Genomic DNA, 25,942 nt, shown 5'->3' on the forward strand with positions numbered 1-25,942 from the left:
GAAAATGTAATTATTCAATTGCAAACTGTTGGCAACTGTTGGTTCTATTGTCACAAAGTGAATTTTTGTGACGGATGGAGAGCCGTCGAATAGTGTAAAATTAGCGAATTTATTCTGTTTTAGAATAGGAATAGGATCGACTTCCAGATATATTTTGTTAGATTTGCAGTTGGGCACACGCACATTATCACCATCGCCGTCAACCCCTTTAAATCATCAGCAGCGGATTCATCTAACCAGATATTTCCAGATCTTGTTTACCACTCGGCTACCGAGTTGAGTCGGTATCGCTCTTCATGAAATTTCTGGAATAGAAATATTGTTACCGGCCTAATCTACTATATGAATCAGCAGTATTGTCATCATTTGCTGCACCCTTAACATCAGGAGCAGCTGAATCAAACCCCGTCACATGACCAGTGGCGTGATCGTCTTTTCAGACTCTCATTGGTCAGGAAGCTCTTTTCCCCCGGCCTCCTAATTTTCAGCGACCCGGTGCAGCTCCAAGAAGACCTGAGAGAAAGCAGTTGTTCGGTGAACGGGTTCGTGTACGGCTGCGTTCCGAGCGGCGCTCCTAATAGTGGTGTACTAGAGGGTTAATATTCCATTCTGTATTTTAGTGAATGGAATATTGTATGTCGAATTGCCGACTGTATTTGAAGATAGAACTTCCTGGGGGATTTTCTTTCTTGTTAGTTATTTTTCCTAAATTCGTATCACTGGGGGTGAACGAATTATCCTTGGTTTTGAAACCTGTAAGGGATCTCAAGTTTGGGTTACAATAGTTGAGTGGGGAATTTAGCTAGGCTCTTATAGCGGATTATTTTTGAGTGCTTAATATTCTTAAGTCTCGACTCTGTCGCTTCACGACGTTTTTAATTATAATACGGGAAGTGGGAATCGGTTCGCTATTCTCCGTATCAGTATCCACGTCATTTCAGGTAATTGTATGTCAGGACTGGTAGTCCGTATATTTTTCCTTCTCTATAGTAAGGTGGCCTTTAGTTTAAAGAGTAATTCTTCTCCATTGAATTTTTATTCTTGTAGGGAAATCCCTGTCCTTTTTAAGAATAGTTTTTCTGAATTAATTTTTATTCTTGTGGGAAAATCCCTGTTCCTTTTGAGAATAGTTTTCTCGATTAATTTTTATCCTTGTAGAGAGATTATTATCATTTATGGTAAATTTTCCTTGCTTAGTTTTCATACTATAGAGTGGCCCTGTATTTTAAATTCGCTTAGCAGTTTCTGACTTGCTGGAATTTCAAGTAGGAAAAGTCCAATCCTTTTCCTAGAGAACTCAGGTGCAGCTTGAGTTCGTCCTTGTCGAAGTTTCTAGACTGCGACGTCCATTCTCTTTCTCTCTCTTCACTTTCCATATTTTAAAATCCTTCTAGCTCTCAGGTACAGCTTGAGTACTTCCTCGCCGAAGTTTTTAGACTGCAGCATCCTTTCTCTTTCTTTCTCTTAATTCTTCCTGTGCTAAAATCCTTCCTGATCTCAGTTTCAGATTCGAGATCGTCCTAGTCGCGGGTTTTCAGACCCGCGAATCCTTTCTAAAATTCTTAGAAACCTGTCTTCTTTAATAGCAAATATTATTGGCTGGCTTTACCTGTGGAAAATTCACGAATTTTCCCGTGATCTCAGTTGCAAATTAGAGATCGATCTTTGGGTAGTCCTTAGACTGGCAATTACTTGGAAAAGTCTGTTGAAATCTTTTCCTGAATTAGGAGTCTCTGACTCGATATTTTCCTTGTGGAAAATCCTGGAAAAATCCTTTCCTATCCTGACAACGACAGACTGTTGTCTTCCCGATATTATTCTACAGACTGTGTCTGTGAAAAATCTTTTCTATCCTCTCATAATAGTCGACATACTGACTATTAATTTAAAAGCGTTTCGGACGATTGAGAGTGATTCCCATACCCTTAAGGGCAGTTACAGACTGGCCCTTAATAACCGGCGCGCAGTCATCAGACTAGTGCGGAAATCCTGTTTAGCAGTTCCAGAATTGCTGAAAATCCTTTCGCAGCTGCAGGCTCGCGATTCAGAAATCCTACACCTGAAACCTTATCCTCTAAATTTTAATTGCCACTTAATTGAAATTGATATACTGTATTTAGCTAGCAGGTCCAGCTTGCTGAGAGCTAGAGCGCAATTCTCAGATTGCGGATTATTGAGCAGATATTTATTTGCTGTAGAGAATAATAATCTTATTATTGATTCTCTGTTCCCTATACCCTATACTGTATACCTCATACCCTGCACCCTATTCTCTAAACCATATCCCGGGCTTGCAGGTACAGCTTGCTCGCCGTCAATTCGCAGTTGGTTCAGATTGCGTACTACCTTTATAAATAGAATTATTGGTAGGGATCTGATAGTCAGATCCGTCTCCTTGTATAGGGTTATCTTAATCTCCCTTAAAACCCACCCTGTATTCCAAAGGCCGAGGGCCGAATCGGCCAGCAACGGCACGGGCACACACTCTTCCCCTGAAAGTAAAAATCTCGCGAAAGAAGCAGAGGGTAAAGAATCAGGATAGAGGGAGAAGTGTAGGTCCAGTATCTCCACCAGTCAATACGGTCACCGACCCCGACCCATACCCGGCTGTAGCTAGTCCGCGTTGTAGCAATACTTCGCAATTATTAGTAAACCTAGAGGGTGGAATAGGACTTTCTAATAAAACTGACGTCTCCCATCGTGGGGCTAAGACGTCTGGCGCCCAAGAAAATCGCGAAGAGGGTTTAGGTGAATCCCAATCCGCGATGAGTGTACACGGAGAAGAGACTACTCATCAGGATGATGAAGTCGTACAGGCGGTCCGCCGGGAGGACCTCGCGGAACGCGAAGCCGACCCCAGAGTGTCGTGGGTGTATCGGCTGAATAAGGAGGAAGCGGTCGGCTACCTAGAGAGTCTCGGCCTGTCGGCAGCGGGGACTGTGAAGGAGCTGAGGAGGAGGATGGTCGAGCACCTTCGATCACGGACCGCTGCTGCCTCTCAACCAGGTACAGAGCCGGCACTGTCCCGCTCTTCAGGCACGTATAGTCAGGGAGAAGTCTGCGACAAGGTAAGAAGTTGGAATTTACATTTTGATGGTGTATCGGATGCTCCCAGTTTCATCGAGAGGCTCGCGGAACTCCAGGGCGCATATGGGATCTCTGGGGAGCAATCTCTTATAGCCCTGCCGGAGCTGATGGAGGGAGGGGCCCTACTTTGGATGCGGAATCGTCGCTCCCAGTGGAGGACGTGGGCTGATTTTGTAGAGGCATTTAAACTCCGTTATTATCCTCATTCTTATAGTAACGACCTTGAGAGTCAGATCATTGCAAGGAAGCAGAGGGAGGGCGAACCGGCTGATGAGTATGCCGAAGCCTTGCTTACCTTAATGAGACGGTTAGGTAGTTATGAGGGGGATAGGATGCTTCAAAGATTGTATTTGAATTTATTACCGAGGTATAGATTATATGTTCGTAGTGTAGGGGTTAAAAATGTAGATGAGTTGTTAGATGTAACCAGAGAGTATGAGGCGATTCGTGCTGAAGAGAGAAACGGGAGGTTATCTCTGAAAAACACGAAAAATGATGGAGAAAAACGGAGTGATTTTCAGTCTAAAGCCGCGCCGAAAACGCGAGAGAATAGGGTAGGAGAAATCCAAGAGCCTAAGTGTTGGAATTGTAATAAAGTAGGGCATTGGAAGTCGAGTTGTCCCGAATTTTCTAGTTGTCAAAAGTGTAGAGAAATTTTTGATTATTGTAAATGTGTCTCACAAACCAATAAGATATCAGGAATCGCTGTAGTGAAGTCATCACGTGTTTTAAGTACGAGGTCAAAGTTGGGGGATGAGCGCATTTTTATTGATGTAGAAATTGCAGGGCAAAAATTTATTGCACTATTAGATATGGGAGTAGCGGTATCCTGTATTAGTGGAAAAGCTCTTAAAGTGTTAGAGCAAGTAGGGTGTGTTAGAAAAGAAAATTGTAGTCATCATGAAATATTAACTAATGGGAAGTATAATAATTTTTCCACAAAAATTATAACTAATATAAAAGTAGAAAATATTTTAGTTTCATTTCAACCGGTAGTTGTAGAGGGGCTTTCCCACGATGTGTCATTGGGTATGTCATTTATGAAGCATCATAATATGAATATTCAAATGCGTGATAGAATTGTAGAGTGGGAGCCTAGTATAGTTGATAGCGGAGTAACAGGTAGCTCAAAAGGTGAAGAGATGTCTAAGTCTTGTATCTCAAAAGTTGCTACAGTAGCTAGCGAGAGACGGGAGAGTGAGAGTGATGGAGATGGGATTTATGTCCACGTAGGAGTAGGTGGAATGGATCTCAATGCTTTAATTGATACGACGACAGATAAAACATTTATCTCTTCTGAAGTAGCTAACCGTCTTGGAGTAGAGGGGGAGCCCATATTACCGGTTATCGTTTGTGGGAAAAATTATAATTGGAAGGTATCTATCACACCTAATATAAATTCGCGAATGGTTTTAGGGTTGAAAAATCTCCGTGATATGAGAGCTGTAATAGAGTTACAGCCTCATGGTATTCGCTTAAGGAGTAGGGATGATGAGGGAAAATTATCAGTTGTCTCCGGGATGGAGAAGGTAGATAAATCCCCTGTAAGAAAACTTGAAAAGTTTTCACCTATCTCTGAACAAGCTCCTGTAAGCGGGAGAAAAGTAAAACTCCATAAAAGAATGGAATCTATTAGACTTTATACCTGTCCTAAAAATATAGAGAAGCAGGGGAATGCTCCAAATATTGAGAATAGGCAGGATAAAGTTGTGGTACGGGATGTACTGTCACGTTTTCCTCATAGAGAGGGGGGCGAGTCGAATAGAGCTAACTCAGGTTGTAGTGTAACTCATTCAATTGAAAATCGCCTTAGCGGTAGCGAATTTAGTGGGAAAGGAGAATTGAAAACCCGATCTGAGATAAGGAGATCAGGGGTGAATGATCTTGATAACAACTCATTGTATTCTAGCTGTCAACAGTACAGGAGCCGATGGAGAAGAGCGAAAGAAATAGGTAGTATTGCTGTTGCGTGGAGCGGGTTGCCGAATGTGCTCGAATGTAGAAACAGTACTGTATTGATTAAGTAGATCTGTAATGTGTTCCATATGAGGGGTGAATGGTTCTCTTTTCATCTTTCATCTTTTTCTCCTTTTTCTTTTCATTCTTCACAGGTGCTGCGCCGTTTTACTTTTCCTTTTCTTTCAGATTATTATACAGCTGCTTTCAGCCAGGGGCTGTCGTTATCGGGTTATCGGGAGATAACAAGCGATGAAGTCTATTGCTAATTGCTGTTACAATAGTTGGAGCAACAGGTTATTTCTTTTTCAGTGCTAGGTCATACTTATCTTGTGGCTTTGAGAAGCCTGACCTACTGCACTAATTATTCTTTTCCTTTTCAGCTTGACACTCTTCTTTCATCTCTCTCTTTATTCGTCCTGTTATCTTCTCTCTTTCACTTCCTTCTTGTTTTCTTGAGTGCTGTACTTCAGGTGTGTGATCATGGGTTCAACACAGAGTCAACCGGTACCTCGGATGCTGTATTTTCTTCTCATCGCCAAACCCACCCCCTCCTTAGTAGGAGTGGGGTGTCACAAAGTGAATTTTTGTGACGGATGGAGAGCCGTCGAATAGTGTAAAATTAGCGAATTTATTCTGTTTTAGAATAGGAATAGGATCGACTTCCAGATATATTTTGTTAGATTTGCAGTTGGGCACACGCACATTATCACCATCGCCGTCAACCCCTTTAAATCATCAGCAGCGGATTCATCTAACCAGATATTTCCAGATCTTGTTTACCACTCGGCTACCGAGTTGAGTCGGTATCGCTCTTCATGAAATTTCTGGAATAGAAATATTGTTACCGGCCTAATCTACTATATGAATCAGCAGTATTGTCATCATTTGCTGCACCCTTAACATCAGGAGCAGCTGAATCAAACCCCGTCACATGACCAGTGGCGTGATCGTCTTTTCAGACTCTCATTGGTCAGGAAGCTCTTTTCCCCCGGCCTCCTAATTTTCAGCGACCCGGTGCAGCTCCAAGAAGACCTGAGAGAAAGCAGTTGTTCGGTGAACGGGTTCGTGTACGGCTGCGTTCCGAGCGGCGCTCCTAATAGTGGTGTACTAGAGGGTTAATATTCCATTCTGTATTTTAGTGAATGGAATATTGTATGTCGAATTGCCGACTGTATTTGAAGATAGAACTTCCTGGGGGATTTTCTTTCTTGTTAGTTATTTTTCCTAAATTCGTATCACTGGGGGTGAACGAATTATCCTTGGTTTTGAAACCTGTAAGGGATCTCAAGTTTGGGTTACAAATAGTTGAGTGGGGAATTTAGCTAGGCTCTTATAGCGGATTATTTTTGAGTGCTTAATATTCTTAAGTCTCGACTCTGTCGCTTCACGACGTTTTTAATTATAATACGGGAAGTGGGAATCGGTTCGCTATTCTCCGTATCAGTATCCACGTCATTTCAGGTAATTGTATGTCAGGACTGGTAGTCCGTATATTTTTCCTTCTCTATAGTAAGGTGGCCTTTAGTTTAAAGAGTAATTCTTCTCCATTGAATTTTTATTCTTGTAGGAAATCCCTGTCCTTTTTAAGAATAGTTTTTCTGAATTAATTTTTATTCTTGTGGAAAATCCCTGTTCCTTTTGAGAATAGTTTTCTCGATTAATTTTTATCCTTGTAGAGAGATTATTATCATTTATGGTAAATTTTCCTTGCTTAGTTTTCATACTATAGAGTGGCCCTGTATTTTAAATTCGCTTAGCAGTTTCTGACTTGCTGGAATTTCAAGTAGGAAAAGTCCAATCCTTTTCCTAGAGAACTCAGGTGCAGCTTGAGTTCGTCCTTGTCGAAGTTTCTAGACTGCGACGTCCATTCTCTTTCTCTCTCTTCACTTTCCATATTTTAAAATCCTTCTAGCTCTCAGGTACAGCTTGAGTACTTCCTCGCCGAAGTTTTTAGACTGCGGCATCCTTTCTCTTTCTTTCTCTTAATTCTTCCTGTGCTAAAATCCTTCCTGATCTCAGTTTCAGATTCGAGATCGTCCTAGTCGCGGGTTTTCAGACCCGCGAATCCTTTCTAAAATTCTTAGAAACCTGTCTTCTTTAATAGCAAATATTATTGGCTGGCTTTACCTGTGGAAAATTCACGAATTTTCCCGTGATCTCAGTTGCAAATTAGAGATCGATCTTGTGGTAGTCCTTAGACTGGCAATTACTTGGAAAAGTCTGTTGAAATCTTTTCCTGAATTAGGAGTCTCTGACTCGATATTTTCCTTGTGGAAAATCCTGGAAAAATCCTTTCCTATCCTGACAACGACAGACTGTTGTCTTCCCGATATTATTCTACAGACTGTGTCTGTGAAAAATCTTTTCTATCCTCTCATAATAGTCGACATACTGACTATTAATTTAAAAGCGTTTCGGACGATTGAGAGTGATTCCCATACCCTTAAGGGCAGTTACAGACTGGCCCTTAATAACCGGCGCGCAGTCATCAGACTAGTGCGGAAATCCTGTTTAGCAGTTCCAGAATTGCTGAAAATCCTTTCGCAGCTGCAGGCTCGCGATTCAGAAATCCTACACCTGAAACCTTATCCTCTAAATTTTAATTGCCACTTAATTGAAATTGATATACTGTATTTAGCTAGCAGGTCCAGCTTGCTGAGAGCTAGAGCGCAATTCTCAGATTGCGGATTATTGAGCAGATATTTATTTGCTGTAGAGAATAATAATCTTATTATTGATTCTCTGTTCCCTATACCCTATACTGTATACCTCATACCCTGCACCCTATTCTCTAAACCATATCCCGGGCTTGCAGGTACAGCTTGCTCGCCGTCAATTCGCAGTTGGTTCAGATTGCGTACTACCTTTATAAATAGAATTATTGGTAGGGATCTGATAGTCAGATCCGTCTCCTTGTATAGGGTTATCTTAATCTCCCTTAAAACCCACCCTGTATTCCAAAGGCCGAGGGCCGAATCGGCCAGCAACGGCACGGGCACACACTCTTCCCCTGAAAGTAAAAATCTCGCGAAAGAAGCAGAGGGTAAAGAATCAGGATAGAGGGAGAAGTGTAGGTCCAGTATCTCCACCAGTCAATACGGTCACCGACCCCGACCCATACCCGGCTGTAGCTAGTCCGCGTTGTAGCAATACTTCGCAATTATTAGTAAACCTAGAGGGTGGAATAGGACTTTCTAATACTATTAAATCATTCACTATGAAGAGATAGCAGATCTCGTGTGTATCCAGCGTTATTGACATGTCACCAGCTGGCTCAGATCTTTGACTTGAGATGCGCGTTTACACTAGCGTCAGGTGATCAATTTTCATAACGGCAAGGAAAGTTGTGTGAGTGCGACACACCAGATTTTTGTTTCATGAGAGCTATAGTTTACTTTGACATCTGTGCAACGAAAAGTGGATTTATGGCTTCATAAATAAGTTGAATGCCTGATTCTAACTCTATGTGACGACTCTGCAACCGGGCATTAATTTATTTTAATCTGTTATTCTATATTCAAAACTTTTCAAAAAAAGGTAAAATGATGTTATTTATTTTTACAAAATATTGTTTTCAATAAGTTTCAAATGCACAAAAGAGTCTTCGACAGCGATGCGGATGATGCTGTCCAATTAGAGTCGGCAACAATTATTCTGATCTGCTGAATAGAGAGAGAGAAACCACCCTTATGAATAAAACATTAAACATCCAAATACACACCCCTGCACGGAATTAATTCGTCAGGGGTCTGATACATTAAATATATTTAGGGCTCTGATGTCTGAAACCACGACCAGCAAAGTACTCGCGGAGACTTGCTACAGTTTGTCAGCATTGGTTGAACGGGAAGCATCCAAGTTATCCATTGGGAACACTGGCAGATAGAAGAGAATCCCACCACTGTACAATTATTCAAATCTATCGAGCATGACGGCAGGTTTTTATGTAGACAGTTTTAAATATTTTAGAAAGGGCGTGTCCCCGAGGGGTAGGGTTTTGCAGTGGTGTGAGGGGGGGAAGACAACTACCCCGAATTGAGAATTCAGCGCTTGTTCAAAGAAGAGCAAAAGATTATGCAATGTGTATATATTTATTCTTCTGATGTCTGAAAGCGCGGGTAGCTTGTATATATGTAAGCAAGGAAACTGTGAGCCTTTTGTGGAGGGTTTGAAATGTGAATGATGATTGAAATGTGCCAATTGCTGAGCGAAAAAAGAATTTCCCTCTCGTCACTAGATTTCCCTTTTCTCTTGAAATGTCAGTGACAGAAGTACGACTGTATTTTATATCACCGTAGAATTTAGAAGTAGGTCTACTCAGTTCCATAGCGGAGTTCACTGCCTCACAAGTTGATCCCTGGACCGATTCACCCCTCCCTCACATCAAGATGCTTCAATGCCTAGCAAAAACATTTGATCTACAAGCTGAGTGGTTTCCTTCTATTTGATACCATTAACCTGGCACGCCGTAATCATATCATTAAGGTGCGTACAGTTTTACGCTCCGCGAACACGCGAATTTCACTCTTCATCAGCTGATTATATCTGTATTTGTACAGAATTGGTAAGATACATATGAAAAGCTTGGCATCAGCTGTCCAAAAGTGAATTGCTCGTGTTCGCGGCGTGTAAAGGTAGACGCACACAGATCGTCATCGGACGGACGGCACGCATCGGATGGATCGGACGATTAGATTTTATGCATAGCTTTCAATTTATTGCGCATGCATTCATTCATTCATTCATTATTCTACAAAGGCGACTTCCTAGAAGTATTTTAAGCCTAGGTGATGATGATGGGATGAATGATAATACCAACCTCCTCCAACCTCCGCCCGCTACCACGCCAAAAAACTAGGGATCGACATATTCTTTTGTTATTCTTTCCTTAATGCGCAAAAATAGTCAGCCAAGTCAGTCGGAACATCCATCCAATCCCAATAGATCAATTTAGAAACAGTAAAAAAAATGCATCCTTTTTTGAACACTTTATAAACACAATTATTTAACGTGACAGGGCAACTGCTTTATCTATTTATTCATTCATTTATTTATTAATATATACAATGATAGATACAATACCATTCTCAACTATGAATGATTGGGAAAGGAACAACAGACTTAAAGCCCAAAACTGTTCGTTTCCCAAATTTGGATAGAAATTGTCCAAAAATATGTTCATTACTTCATAACTTCTCTTGAATCTCCTCTCAGAAACATCAAAAGAATATTCAAACTTGAAGTAATTCACGTCTTTTAAGAATTATCTTCTCTGATAAGATCTCGTTAGAACCAAAAGTCGGTAAAATTTCAATCCTGATTGATTCCACGAGACCCAATCAGAGAAGCTGTCTTTTCAGGAACGTCATCTCTGATTGGTTCTCGTGAGATTAATCAAGGTTAAAACTTAATCTCTTTGTGCAACCGGCACTTAAAATTCTATGAAACAAATTAATAGCGCGATAGCACCCCAATTTATGGACACAAGTTCACATTATGTATGTCATTGGAAACAGAATCAATTTTTAAGGGGATTTTTCATTTTTCAATTTCTTTGAAAATAAATCAATCATTGAAACGAGAATGATTACTTCAAGCTGGAATACTCTTTTGATATTTCTGGGAGGAGATTCAAGAAAGCTTATGAAGTGATAAATGTATGATAAGGGTAAATGCAAGTGATAATGTATGTCGATGTATATCAATTTTTTAAGGGCATTTCACTTTCAAATTTCTAAAATATTCCAATTGATAAGAACAGAAATTCAAATCAAATCAAATTTATTTCCTCCACAAAATTCAACAATTACAAAATTTAGGATAATGTACCTTAATCTAGTTTACTTAGATTCTATCAACAAAATAAAGGTACAAGAGGTGGAAATGAAACAACTGGCATAAGTGAAAATCACTTGTTCGCCAGTAGGAGTAGCATATTGTCAAACTTCGGTCATCCACATCTAATTAAAACAAAAAAAAAAAGATGTATACAAAATAACATAAATAAATTACAACTTATATTCTAAGAGAATTAATCAAGCTATGTATCGAGACTCTTAAATTTAGCAGAATAGTAGTACAATTACAATGGATGTAAATTAAATTATCTACACAATATACAAATCAAAATAATAACTCTCAGTTATCCATTTCTTAATATTCCTTGGTACACTTTTGGAAGGTAGTTCTATGATAAGCCCGGGTGGAATAGAATTTATTAGTTTTGGAGCTATATAAATTAATTGCTTACGAATAAGTGTTAGGTTTGAAACATATGATGCGAATTTGTACAAATTATACCTAGTCCTATGATTTTCATTATTTAATTGCATAAAATTAAAATTGTTTATTACAAAAATATTTAATCACGCTCAAAACATACATTTGTCTTACTGTCATGTCTCTAATATCCTTGAAAGCACTCATTGAGGGATAAATGGTTGGTTTATTCAATATTGCTTTTATTATCATTTTTTGCACTCTAAATAGAGGAGCTACATGCGTATCGAACGTACCTCCCCAAACCACCAAACCATATTGTAGCAATGATTGCACCAGAGCGAAGTACACCAAATCATTCAGAACTCTTCATCTCCAATGAGTACTGAGTTATGTTTCTTCAAAAATGAGTGGAATTTGAAATAAATTACTTCAACATGCATTTGATGTTTCTGAATGGAGATTCAAGAAAGCCATATTGTCGTCACGTTAAATACTTGGAATCGTTTTCAAGAAGTTTCGTTGTAAACTGAAGACCAGTTGAATTTAACCGGCGTTTATGCAACCGGCACTAAGATTGAATACTAACTTTTCAAATTCAAGTAATTTTGACAGCTTGATATGAATCTCACAAAAATATTACTTGTTGGTGCTATTTATGTATGTTCGGCACAACCTAGTGATAAGTTTGTTAATAACAGCATGTGAGATTCACCTGAATCCGACAGTAATCCTTGTAGATGGCATAAATACTTCTCATGCAATCACATATCTGACAGAGAATTTTATTATTGTAATGTTTGCATATTGTTACTCGTTGAACGAGCGTCAGCGAAGTTCTTACTTTTGACTTACTGAAGGAAAAAGTCGTTGTCCGTCTGTTTGTATAATGTCCTACAATAACTTTATAGAGAATTGATTATTAATAAGATTCAAATTTTAAACACGTATTCTTCGAGTTCGAAGTCCGCTGGACAACCAAATTGACTCAATCCTTCGTCCTTCTTAAGGACATAAAAATAGCATTGATTGTTTAACATAATAAAAATTGTTAGTCAGTTGAAGAATTCATTGCATGCAATTACTAGTTTCCTTATTCATTTTGGAGCTATCAGACGCGCTGACACATGATTTCAGCTGGTTAATATACAACATAATTCACAACTGAATAAAAGAAATGATACGGATATTATATCAATGTGCGGTTTGACATTTATTTTAGTCGTGATTAAGTATTTGAAAGTGATCATTATAGTCCAGTCAATATAGACATAAAAAAGGGGGTGTGCTTGCAATTTATAATGTAGTTCTAATTTTTTAATATATCATTTGGGTACATAAGAGAAGTCCAGAACCAATTTCCTTGTGCTAAATACAGGATGGCCTAAAAACCTCGTATTTTCGGCTCATTTTCCAGATTTCAGCTATTTCTGCCAAATCTCGTAATCGGAAAGAAAAATTTGCTCATGCCTTTTTCCTAGATTATGAAATTCTGAATACAATGAGATCATTCGGAACTCTTCATCTCCAATGAGTACTGAGTTATGTTTCTTCAAAAATGAGTGAAATTTGAAGAAAAAATTAATTTTGATGAATTTTAGTTTTTGATCAACAATATCTTTCGATTGTTACCATTTAGATTCTAAGAGGTGTTACTAGAGGGATTCTAAATCCCTCTAGGGGAATTTTTTTGCTCTACAATCTGAGATCAGGTAGAGCGCTCTATCTCATATAAATTTCCAGGTACACCTGACAACAATGCTCCTTGTATTGTGAAAAACACCTAATTTTCAGCTTCAACCATCATCACCAACTACATTCTCCTCGCATTGATATTTCGCACAATGACATAAGTTCATGAGATTATGTTCTATGAGAATCACCCGTTAGATGCTCTTCAGGAGAGGCGCGCTTAAGGACACCTCAAGGATCAAAATTTCAAACACTTATAACTTCTGACAAAATGCTCAGATTTCATCGTACTACATTTCATTCTTCTCGGCTCGTCAAGGCGGTCCAAAATCATGCATCATGAGTCGAATTCGGTCGAAAAGTGGAAAATTTATTGTTGAGTGTACTTAAGCCCATATTCCAATACACAAAGATGGATTTTGAATTATACATCTGAATGGTTACAATCGGAAGATATTGTTGATCAAAAACTAAAATTCATCAAAGTTGATTCTTTCTTCAAATTTCACTAATTTTTGAAAAATCATAACTCAGTACTCATTGGAGATACAGAGCTCAGAATGATCTCATTGTATTCAGAATTTTATAATCTAGGAAAAAGGCGGGAGCAAATTTTTCTTTCCGATTACGAGATTTGGCAGAAATAGCTGAAAACTGGAAAATGAGCTGAAAATACGAGGTTTTTTGGGCTAACCTGTATTTAGCACAAGAAAAATTCTGCATGAAGAAATTGGTTCTGAACTTCTAGTACCCAAATAATATATTAAAAAATCATAACTACAATATTAATTGCATGCACCAATGTATATATGGTGACTGGACTATTAACAATCAGTTCGTAATGGAAAGAAACATTGAAGCGTATTCATTTTTTTTTTCTTTTGGAACTCTGTAACGCGATCATGTCTCACACATGACACCCTTCTCGTTTAAAAAAATGAATTGGGATTCATATGAGGGTCAAAGATGTTGAAGCGACATTGTAATATTTGAATAGTTATTTGTGCAACTAGTGCGCAAAGTGTCAGTTTGCTGCACCGAAAGAAACGTTTACGCCCGAGCCGTAGGCGAGGGCGGAATGGTTTCTTGAGTGCAGCAGAGGAACTTTGCGCACGTATTTCACATTAAGTTTTTCCTACAGTTACCATTGAATATGAAAAGTGGGTAATTATGGGTAAAATTGCCTGAAATGCATCAAATGTTTTTCTGTGTAATTTTATTATTGATAAAAACCTTAATCCTAAAATCCTAAAGTCCTCGTTGTCCTTGGTTATAATATATAATGAATAATAATTAGCGCGTTGTGCTTCGTTGCACCTCTGCTCACTATAGCAGCCACAGCAGTCACTGTTACCAACTTCATTTTGATTTTACTGCACTGTTGCTCCATATAACCTACTAAGTATTTTGCGTTGCCATGTTGCAAATCTGGAGTGCAGAAAAATTTTTCCCGCACTAGAGCGGAAAAGTGATTCTTTGCGTTCTGTAATCAGTGCAGCAATGGCCACTTTTCAACGTAACTGTAGGAAAAAGTAATTTTTCATTTCAAATAGGATCCTCAATACAACCTACTGTCAAATACTTTTTGTAGAAGAAATATCCCGTTTTTTTAATTATTTACGTCAACTCTGTATAATTAAAAGTTGCGTGTTTCAAAGATTACAATACACCAGTTCTTGAGCGAGTTCTCCAACCCAGAGGGTCACTAGCCATTAAACTTGTGTCATCATAGAATCAATTAGTGGCGGGATAGTATATCAAGTGGGAGACTCAAGGATCACATTTTTGAACATTCTTCAAAAAAAAATATTGAAATTATTACAATAGAGTTGCAACTTCCTGAAACGAAGCCACACCAAGCTACATGGGAAGCCTACTGAGACAGCATCAAACATTGAAAGAAGTTCAAACACGATTTTTGATAGAGGAGTACCGTGTCACACCGATGGTGGAATATCTTCCTCTATTGATTCAAAAAGAAGAAATCATATAAATGTGTAGGGGAGAAGAGCGGAGGAATTTTTCACTTCTCAAAGACAGGAATACGGAAAACTGAGAGACCAAAAAAATGCAGGTAACGTTCAGAGGAAAATTCTATTTTTCGAGCTGTATTTTCCAGTGCGAGCTGTATATATTTGCATCGAGTTTTCTGAGCGAGATACACTTTGAGCTGTCGGAAGCGTTTGAATGGGAAACATTCATGTCATTTTATAGGGGAGACTGACAGTTTGAAGTACAGCTAACCATAGTCAGGTGGTTACGTTTTATTGGTAGGAGCCATTCTTTTATTTCGCTCTCTTCACTCATCATCTCCTCTGCTTCTCATTTCTTATCCTTCTTTTTCTTTTTCTTTTTCCTCTTCTTCTTCTTCTTCTTCTTCTTCTTCTCCTTCTATCCCTTCTTCTTCTTCTCTTCTTCTTCTTCTTCTTCTTCTTTCTTCTTCTTCTTCTTCTTCTTCTCTTCTCTTCTTCTTCTCCTTCTCCTCCTCCTCCTCCACCCACTCCTCCTTCTTCTTCTTCTTCTTCTTCTTCTTCCTCTTCTTCTTCTTCTCTTCTTCTTCTTCTTCTTCTTCTTCTTCTTCTTCTTCTTCTTCTTCTTCTTCTTCTTCTTCTTCTTCCTCTTCTTCTTCTTCTTCTCCTTCTTCTTCTCCTCCAACATCCTCCTTCTCCATTCTACTCCTCCACCTTCTTTTTCTTTCTCCTCTCTCAACCATTCTTTTCCTCTCTCAATTTTTCCTTCAATTCTCCAGATCTGAACCTTCCACACATTATTTTGTTGTCGATTCTCTCCTCCTATCCTCGTTTACCTCTCTCTCTCTCTATTTCTCACTTTCTCTCTTCCTCTCGCACTATTTCTTCCCCTCAAACAATACCTCTCTCTCCCTCTCTAAATAACACCACCTCTTACTCTCCCTCGATACCTCGATTCTCTCCTCCTATCATCGTTTACCTCTCTCTCTATTTCTCACTTTCTCTCTTCCTCTCGCACTATTTTTCCCTTTAATCAATACCTCTCTCTCCCTCTCTAAATAACACCACCTCTTACTCTCCCACTATCTTTTCTTCTCTCACTATTCCTGTCTTCCAAACAATCTCTCATCCTCACACATTAACACCCTCTCTTTTCTCTCACACTCTCTCTTCTCTCTTACTATTCTTCCTCTCAAACAATCTCTCACAACATTACCCTCTCTGTCTCTACAATTCAATATTCTCGTCTTCCAAGAGATAACACTTGAGAGAGACACTAGATAAATAATAATGGAGAGCCAGCTGCTTTTGAAAGTGAGCGGTCCTTGAAGTGAGATTCACTGTATCTGTCAGTATTGCTTGGATGAGAAGCGTCCATGTTATCTGTAAGTAATGCTGTCAGTTCATAGTCGATTGCACCAGAATAGGGGCCTAAACCCTCTTGAAAGCTGATGCTCTGCTATTTATTCTATGGTCTGTACTAAAACTTTATAGTAATAGTGTAGTCATGGTGTTAGTATTATTGGAGCTACGACTGTACAGAAGGAGCTACGACTAGAAAAGTAGTTCTGACTGTAGCTATGAATGGTGACTCCCTGGGTTGGGGAACTCGCTCATGAACTGTTGTATTGTAATCTTTGAAAAATGCAATCTTTGGTGAAAACTATGGGAACAACCAGATATCTATCATACACGAATAATTTGAAAGTGGGTTCTATTGGGGATCCTATTTGAAATAAAAATTACTCTTTAAAAAATAATCTGTCGCTTCAACATTTTTGTCCCTCATAACAATCCAAATTAATTTTTCTAAATAAGGAGGTGGTCATGTGATACATGATTTCAATGAAGAGTTACAAGAGGAAATTAATAGCGAAATTTGCACATTGATATCTCAACCCATATCAGTTTGTTGATGTAAAAGTTGTACATTAAAACCAGCTGAAATCATGAGGGACCAACTGTGTGATAGCTCCCAAATAGCCTCAGCTTATATTGAGAATGAATGGGAAAACTGTAGTGATTGCATGCAAAGAATCACAACAATTCTTTTCCACCTTTGGACCTTCAATGTTATTTGTTATGTCCTGAAGAAGGACGAAGGAGTAGGTAAATTTTGTTGTCCATTGAACTTGATCTGTAAAAAGGGTCGAAGAATATGTGTTCAAAATTTGAATCTGATTGATCAAATCTTCCAAAAGTTATTGTCGAACATACACATAGACGAGAAACGACTGGCCTTGAGTTGAAAGTGAGAACTCGCTACACTCGTTCAATTAAAATGTGGGTTGATATGGTGAGACCCGCGTAGAACTGTTAGGATTCGTTCATTATTTGTTGATAGAGGAAAATAATATCAAATTTTTACCAAAGACCACTCATCTTGTTGAGTTTGGTATTCAAACATTTCTATCAAAATAGGTATTTCCTCGGCTGTCCAGGCTGGATATCCAGTGTCGAATCATCTGTTGTAAAAATAATCACTGCAGTGATGATCAATGCAGCATGATAGCCGAAAAATATTCTTGCTAAATAATCATATTCCAGATAGATTTTTTATAAAGTATCTGTCAATGGAATGCATGTATCTTTTGATTAGTGATATTGTCTTTTCCATGAATCATTTCGACTTTATCGAGTAAATCTAGTATTGGGTCTACCTTTGTCTAATGCCAATGTGGCTTGATAACAATACAGTTTTGTCTATGTTGATTGAACCAACTTGGAATTGTCATAGATATAAATTCATTTGAAGTTATTTTTATAAACTATTCTTGGGTTTTGTACTATACCATGGGATTTCTTTTGTCACATTTCTCTATGATTTAGTCCAGTCAATATAGACATGAAAAAGGGGGTGTGCTTGCAATTGATATTGTAGTTCTGATTTTTTAATATATTATTTGGGTACTTGAGAGAAGTCCAGAACCAATTTCTCCATGCAAAATTTCCTTGTGCTAGATACACAGTGGCCCAAAAACCTCGTATTTTTTGCTCATTTTCCAGTTCTCAGCTATTTCTGCCAAATCCAGTAATCGAACAGAAAAATTTTCTCTCGCTTTTTTAGATTATAAAATTCTGAATGAAATGAGATCATTCGGAACTCTTCATCTCCAATGAGTACTGAGTTATGATTTTTCAAAAATGTATTAAATTTGAAGAAAAAATCAATTCTGATAAACTTTAGTTTTTGATCAACAATATCTTTCGATTGTTACCATTTAGATGTATAATTCAAAGTCTCTTTAGGTGTATTTTTCTGCTCTACAATCTGAGATCAGGTAAAGTGCACTATCTAATATATATTTCCAGGTACACCTGACAACAATGCTCCTTGTATTGTGAAAAAACACCTAATTCTCAGCTTCAACCATTATCACCAACTACATTGCCCTCACATTGATATTTTGCACAATTATATGAGCTCATGAGATCATTTTCTTCGAGAATCACCCGTTAGATGCACTTCATTTCAGTATTTCCTAGTGGAGAGGCGCGCCACAAGGATCAAAATTTCAAACACTTATAACTTTCTACACAATGCTTTTGACACTTGGTCTTGATTTGAAGAATCATAACTCAGTACTCATTGGAGATAAAGAGTTCCGAATGATCTCATTTTATTCAGAATTCTATAATCTAAAAAAAGGCGAGCGCTAATTTTCCTGTCCGATATCTGGATTTGGCAGAAATAGCTGAGAACTGGAAAATGAACAGAAAATACGAGGTTTTCGGGCCACTTTGTATCTAGCACAAGAAAATTTCGCATGGAGAAATTGGTTCTGGATTTCTCTCATGTATCCGAATAATATATTAAAAAATCAGAACTACAGTATAAATTGCAAGCACCAATGTATATAGTGACTGGAATAATTGACCATTATAAAGTTTGAGAAGCTATTATACACAAGAAAGGAATTTTTTTCCTACAGTTACGTTGAAAAGTGGCCATTGCTGCACTGATTACAAAACGCAAAGAATCACTTTTCCGCTCTAGTGCGGGAATAGTATATTTCGCACCTAGGGCCGAAAATGAGACTTTTCCGGCTCGAAATCGGTTTTCAAGTCCGAGGCCGTAGGCCGAGGACTAGAAAAGATTGAGAGCCGGAAAAACATTTTCGCCCGTGGTGCGAACGCTATTTTTCGCCACACAGAGAAATAAACAATATATATGAGAATAATTGTTTATTAAGCAGTTCCGAAAACAAAAGTGGAAGGTCATAGCTCTAGCTATTAGTATAGTTATTAGTATCTAGTTATTAAAGTATAGAAAACTGAAGAATACATAATACTTGGAAACCTCACAGAATCATATTGATTTTTCCAATACATCAATAAATTTTAGTTCTATTAGGATCCTCCTCAATTTGAATCAGGCAGCCTCTTGTTTTCCCAATTCCAAAAAAAAATACCTAAAATACTCGTTTCACTGGGAATTCGTGTCTGATAGTAGCCTACATTATAACTGAAGAATAAAATTATTACTCATTTTATTGTGATCTATTCATGTTTTTCTTATGAAATTCAATAAATTATAGGCCTACAGCATGAAGACTATGTCCAATTCATTTGTACTGGTGGCAAAATTTTACATTGAAAATAATTATTTGATAAAATCCAAGTTCAATAGTAATGAAAACAAATTCCTTCAAAAAATAATTGATAATAATACGTTTCGAGGGAAAAAATTAAGAACAAAAAAATGGGAAGCATCGGGGGATTTGAACCGAGGTACCATCGCTCCGTAAACAAGCTTCTTACCGCTGCGCCACTTAGACGTTGGTAAATGGTAGTCTTATAACCTGCTGATAAAAATACACACTTTGGGCTATGGAACTTCAATTAGCCTACGGTAGCATAGATGAATTTGAACATTAATATTCTAAAAAATCTAGAAGGAAAATAGAAATTTGGGCTTCCAGGTGCACGAGATTGATATTTTTAGAATCTATGTTCAAAATTTGGAGATCTAAATCATTCCCGTTTTTCCGGTATGCAATCCACAAGTTGACATGTTTTGATGCGAACAAACACAACCCCACTCTCTCTTATTATATAGAAGAAGAAGATATCTTACCTCTATTTCATTCATCCAAATAAAATGATAGTATATTACTGCAGAATACTTTATTCAATTCTAGAAGCATAAACTGATTCTGTTTCATAAACTATTTGTTAAAACGTTCAGCACCATGGATATTGCCCAAGTAGTTCCAAAACTATCCACCAGGTTTTGTGATAAACGCAGTACTATGAGGTTTGAGGTTAGATTCTATTATACTCTGAAAATTGAATTATTGAATTTGAGTAGTTTATAATATCTTATTTGTATTTCATTCATCCAAATGAAATGATAGTATCTTATTGCAAAATACTTTATTCAATTCTAGAAGCATAAACTGATTCTGTTTCAAAAACTATTTTGTAAACCCGTTCATATCAAATCAGAATCAGCTGTTATTCAAGGTCATTTTACAGCCCTAGGGCCGTAAAGTTTTACCGGCCTGGTCGGAAAACAATCACTTTCGGCCACCATATGACGCACGTAAACCAGCTCATTACATCCAAGTGTGGCGAAAAAATCTTTTCTGCACTCCAGATTTGCAACATGGCAACGCAAAATACTTAGTAGGTTATATGGAGCAACAGTGCAGCAAAATCAAAATGAAGTTGGTAACAGTGACTGGGCTGCTATAGTGAGCAACGAAGCACAACGAGCAAATTATTAATTAGATATTGTAACCAAGGACAACGAGGACTATAGGATTTTAGGATTAAGGTTTTTATCAATAATAAAATTACACAGAAAAACATTTGATGGATTTCAGGCAATTTTACCCATAATTACCCACTTCTCATATTCAATGGTAACTGTAGGAAAAATTTAATGTGAAATACGTGCGCAAAGTTCCTCTGCTGCACTCAACAAACCATTCCGCCCTCGCCTACGGCTCGGGCGTAAACGTTTCTTTCGGTGCAGCAAACTGTTACTTTGCGCACTAGTTGCACAAATAACTATATCGTCATTCCATTTAATTGTTTGATAGTAGAGTAACATTATCAAACCTTATACAATTTTTTTGCCTGATTTGAATTCTCCATAGAAAATTATCCTGAATTATTTTATGAATAATCAATAGTTTGAAAATGTCAATAGATTAAATAATGTAATAAATCCACGGCAACAGGAAGTTATTCTTAGAATTGTATTTTGATTACTGTGTATTTCAAATATGAATTTTTATTCTCTGTACAAAATTACTTCTTACTTGGGATGGATATGCGCAGCAGAAAAGCTATACAGCGGTGGGGATACATCGGCGGCTATGTCACCGTTTTGAACCGGCCAGCATTCTTTTCCAGTGAGTATTCAAGCGCTCATGTTAAAGTTAGGAAGTTCAATTAAAGTAATCGTCAAAATTGGCAACTGCGCTTCCACCTATGACTCTATCCATCACTGTAATTGGCTGATCTCCCCCAGTTTCTCTGCGCCGCATATTACTCCAAGTCAGAAGTTATATTGTACGGAGTATACACGCTTCTGGAATAATTGCTATCGTAAGATTCACTCAGGTCTCTCAGCATTACTCATGAATAGCATAGACATGCTATTTCTGACCGTACAACTGACAGTACAAGAGTCTGTAGAAGTGGAGAATGGAAAGGAAGACACATTTTGTTCTGTGTATTGAAAATATCTCTCTCTACTGTTCGTTCTATTTGCATAGTTTGTGTTTATTCAAGATGGTATCTGGTATCGGATCACTTTTTGTGTAGTTCAGAAGTTACTAGAGTGTTATCGGTTCCAACCACGTTTTGACTCTCCAAATCTATATACCGAGAGTAGGCCTATAAAGTGTAATCTATTCTACAGTGAGATTCGAATTGAACTGTCAGCATACTTTATAAATGAAATCTATACTTCCGATCCGAACAGCTATGACAGTTCAATAAGTTGAAACCTTCCATACTCTCTGATCCTTTAGTGTTGATCAAACAACCAGGAATCTGCTGAATCATGGTTTTTTCGAGACTGTAGTCTACAAAAAAGTACTCCTGTTCTGGAAATCAACAAGTCTCAATATCACATCTGTATCAACAGGAATGTTACAGGTATGATAAAAAAAAACCATATTCATTGAAATGGGAGACCGTAAAAATTGAATTTGTAATTCCAATTTTGATGATTACCATATCAGATGTGATAGCAAGCATCAGCGCTCTTATTTCGCTTGCTTGCCGCAAGTAGATCCACTACCTCCGTAACATGTTTACGGAGGTAGTGGTAGATCATGGATCTACATTGTGATGACGTCATAGTTTATTAGAGATCAGTTGTGGCAATACCTACTATTACTTCAGGCAATACCTACTATTACTTCAGGCCCCACAACTGATCTTTAATAAACTATGACGTCATCACAAGATCCATGATCTACTGGCGGCAAGCAAGCGAAAAAAATAAGAGCGCTGATGCTTGTTATCACATCTGATATGGTAATCAACAAAATTGGAATTACAAATTCAATTTCCACGGTCTCCCATTTCAATGAATATGGTTTTTTTATCATTCTTCTAATATTCGTTTGTGAAAAGTAATGATGAATTTGGGGTGTTAAATCATGGAATACTGTTGTGTACCTAATTGTCGCGGGAATTATAACAAGACTCCAAAAATTTCCGTACGGTATTTTCTTTTTCGAAAGATGAAACTTTGAAACGAAAATGGATACGAGCGATAAGAAGAAAGAACTTCAATTCTACAAAACAACGGTTCACATGAAGTGTAGAAGAGCAGTGCAAATAAAGTGTGAGTGGAAAATTTAATTAAGGTGTGGAAGAACAGTGTAATAAAATGTGAAATAACAGTGTAATATTAGAGTGAGCAAGAACAGTGTAAATAAAGTGTGTGAAAGAACTTTTCAACTAATAAACTAAAAATCTGGTGTGGTACACTCACACAACTTTCCTTGCTCATATTCGAAACTACGATCAGACTTTTGTATATGTGTATATATAATTGTTTTCAGAGTACTTTTTCCTTTGTGTAAATTGTGAAATTCAATGATTTTTTTAGTCGTCATTTTTTTAAAGTCGTCAAAACAGCTGTTCTACAGATGAAATATCTCGACTATGTGTTCTTTTTATGAACTGCTCTACCTACCTACCTCATGCACGAGAAGGAGGTTACAAAGTCCATTTCTCAAGGATGGGGTGGACCCCCCATTAGTTTCCCAGAAAGGAGACTCATGCCAGTTAATAGAGCTGATAAATAACTATACAGAGTATGAATTTGAAAAAAATCGGTTATTTTGAAAAAATCGTGAAAAACATGGTTTTTTAGTAATTATCCGCCATTTTTCTCAAGAATATCACGGAGCTCCTGCAATTTTCCAAGGTAAAAACTCATGTCATTTGATAGGACTTATGAATAGCTACCCATGGCTTGAATTTGAAGAAAATCGTTAGAGCCGTTTTCGAGAAAACCGTGAAAAACCTGGTTTTTGGTCATTATCCGCCATTTTTCTCAAGAATATTACGGAGCTCATGGAATTTTCCCAGAAATGAGACTCATGCCAGTTGATAGTGCTTATGAATATCTATCCATGGTATGAATTTGAAGTAAATCGTTAGAGCAGTTTTCGAGAAAACAGTGAAAAACATGGATTTCTAGTCATTATCCGCCATTTTTCTCAAGAATATTACGGAGCTCCTGAAATTTTCCCAAAAATGAAACTTATGCCAGTTGATAGGGCTTGAAAATAGCTATCCATGGTATAAATTTGAAGAAAATCGTTGGAGCCGTTTTCGAGAAAACCGTGAAAAACATGTTTTTTTAGTCATTTTCCGCCATTTTTCTCAAGAATATTACGGAGCTCCTGAAATTTTCCCAGAAATGAGACTTATGCTAGTTGATAGAGCTCATAAATAGCTATCCATGATATAAATTTGAAGAGAATCGTTAGAGCCATTTTCGAGAAAAACGTGAAAAACATGGTTTTTTAGTAATTATCAGCCATTTTTTCCGCCATCTTGAATTGAATTTTATTTAATTTCTTATTGTCGGGTCCTCATGGTATAAGGACCTTAAGTTTAAAATTTCAAGTCGATCGGTTAATTAGGAATGGAGTTATCGTGTTCACAGACATACACACACACACACATACACACACACACACATACACAAATACACACACACAGACCAATACACAAAAATCATGTTTTTGGACTCAGGGGACCTTGAAACGTATAGAAAACTTGAAATTGGGGTACCTTAATTTTTTTTGGAAGGCAATACTTTCCTTACCTATGGTAGTAGGGCAAGGAAAGTAAAAAGTAAATGCAAAGTGTTGGAACTGTCCATAACATCATAATATTAAAGGTTTTATCTAACTGAAAAACATTCCTGATGAGTTTCTTTGTACCACAGATTTATTGTGATCAAGTTTGTGGGAGCCTCTTTCTTAGATAAGAGTTACATCTAATTTGGTTTATCTTTGATTTACCTCTCTTTCGATTCTGATACAGGCTATTTTTGGTTGAGATGAATTTATCAATAGCTCTATCACTGAATCGAGTAGACCTATGTCTATCAAGCTGAAAGTATGGATAAATTATTGAATTCGTGGAATAAAGTGTTTTATTTAAATGAAATTTCTATTTATATTAAAATACAAATGTCTTTAATCTAAAATTCAGACAGGATTCCATTCAATAAAAAATCGATACAGTAACAAAAGTTACATTGATAAGCTAGTAGAAACTACTATGATCTAGGAAGAATCAATCTACATGTTATGACGGCATTAATTGATTGTGGGGCCTGAAGTGATAGTAGGTATTGACTGAAGTAATAGTAGGTATTGGTGTAGTGCCTTGATACTGATAAATTCCATATTACAATAATAAAGGAAATAGCTCCAGAAACACAGAACCTATTCTGTTGTGCTTCAACGTTTTGTTTTGTCAGTTCTGCTTCTAGTCCAGTCAACGAAAGATTATAAAGGGAGAAGTTTGGAACACAATAGCTATTAAACACGTAGCTATTTCAAGGATAGTTAGGGAGTTAACATATCAAGAGTTCTCACCCATAAAGCCTGTGTTAAGGGGGTGATTGTGGTTTGAAAGTATCATATTTTGGTCTTTCACATATATCTCGAAAAATATTATTGTCTCGGACATTTTTATTTAAAACAAAATTGAAGCTCACAAATCAGCCAAGTTTCATCTGTAACATTTGTATAAATCTTGTATATATGGCAAATAAATTGAATTTGAATTGAATTGAACATTTTCCCATATCTCTCATAGTTTTCTCGAAAGTGTCACATTTTGAAGTAAAACCCTTCTGGCTTCAATTTTAAATATTTTTGACCATATAGCTTTTTAAACACATCTCTATCACATGGGCTAGGGGTGAGGACTTTTGATATGTTTAGCCTACCCCCTTAGAAGAGCTGCGGGGTCAAAAATTGTGATCCAATCTTCTCCCTCTAAACCTTTTTTCAAGCATTCATTGCGTGGACTATTTCTGCTTCATCAATTCTGCATCGTCAGTTTTGCTTCATCGGTTTTACTTGAAAAAAAAAGTTTTATTTTTTAAACATCAATTCAGTTTATTGCATGACGTACTTAGGCTCACAATAGAAGGTTCATAAGCACCTTAAGAGCTCAAAGCTTATCTTCGGTTACATGAAGATGTTCAAGAATACAGTCCAGCTATAATATACTATCCTTGAAGATGGTTGCAATATTTTCACATAAAGATATTAACATAATGTGTCATATTACGGATTACGAGTTTAAACAAAAGCTGATCAATCTCTGTTCAAATAGATTAGGTGCAAAACGACGTGTGTCGTATTTTGATAGTCTTCAGTCAAATCTGGATAGAACAATCTCTTTTGAAATTAAAAAAAAAACAAAGATTCCTAAAGTCTATAACTATTAGCCAGTAGGCAAAAAAGATGTTGACAGACCACGCAAGCGGTGGCAATAATAGAAATTTGTTTATG

At 37.4% G+C, this 25,942-nt stretch overlaps 1 protein-coding gene across 1 annotated transcript in view; it reads right to left on the reverse strand.

The window, feature by feature from the left end:
• LOC120353092 overlaps positions 1-25,942 on the reverse strand; it is a 244,618-nt gene that overhangs the window by 150,310 nt on the left and 68,366 nt on the right. The gene's annotated exons all lie outside the window — the stretch shown is intronic.

The sequence above is a fragment of the Nilaparvata lugens genome, chromosome 9 (assembly GCF_014356525.2).
Source record: "Nilaparvata lugens isolate BPH chromosome 9, ASM1435652v1, whole genome shotgun sequence".
Lineage (NCBI taxonomy): Eukaryota > Metazoa > Arthropoda > Insecta > Hemiptera > Delphacidae > Nilaparvata > Nilaparvata lugens.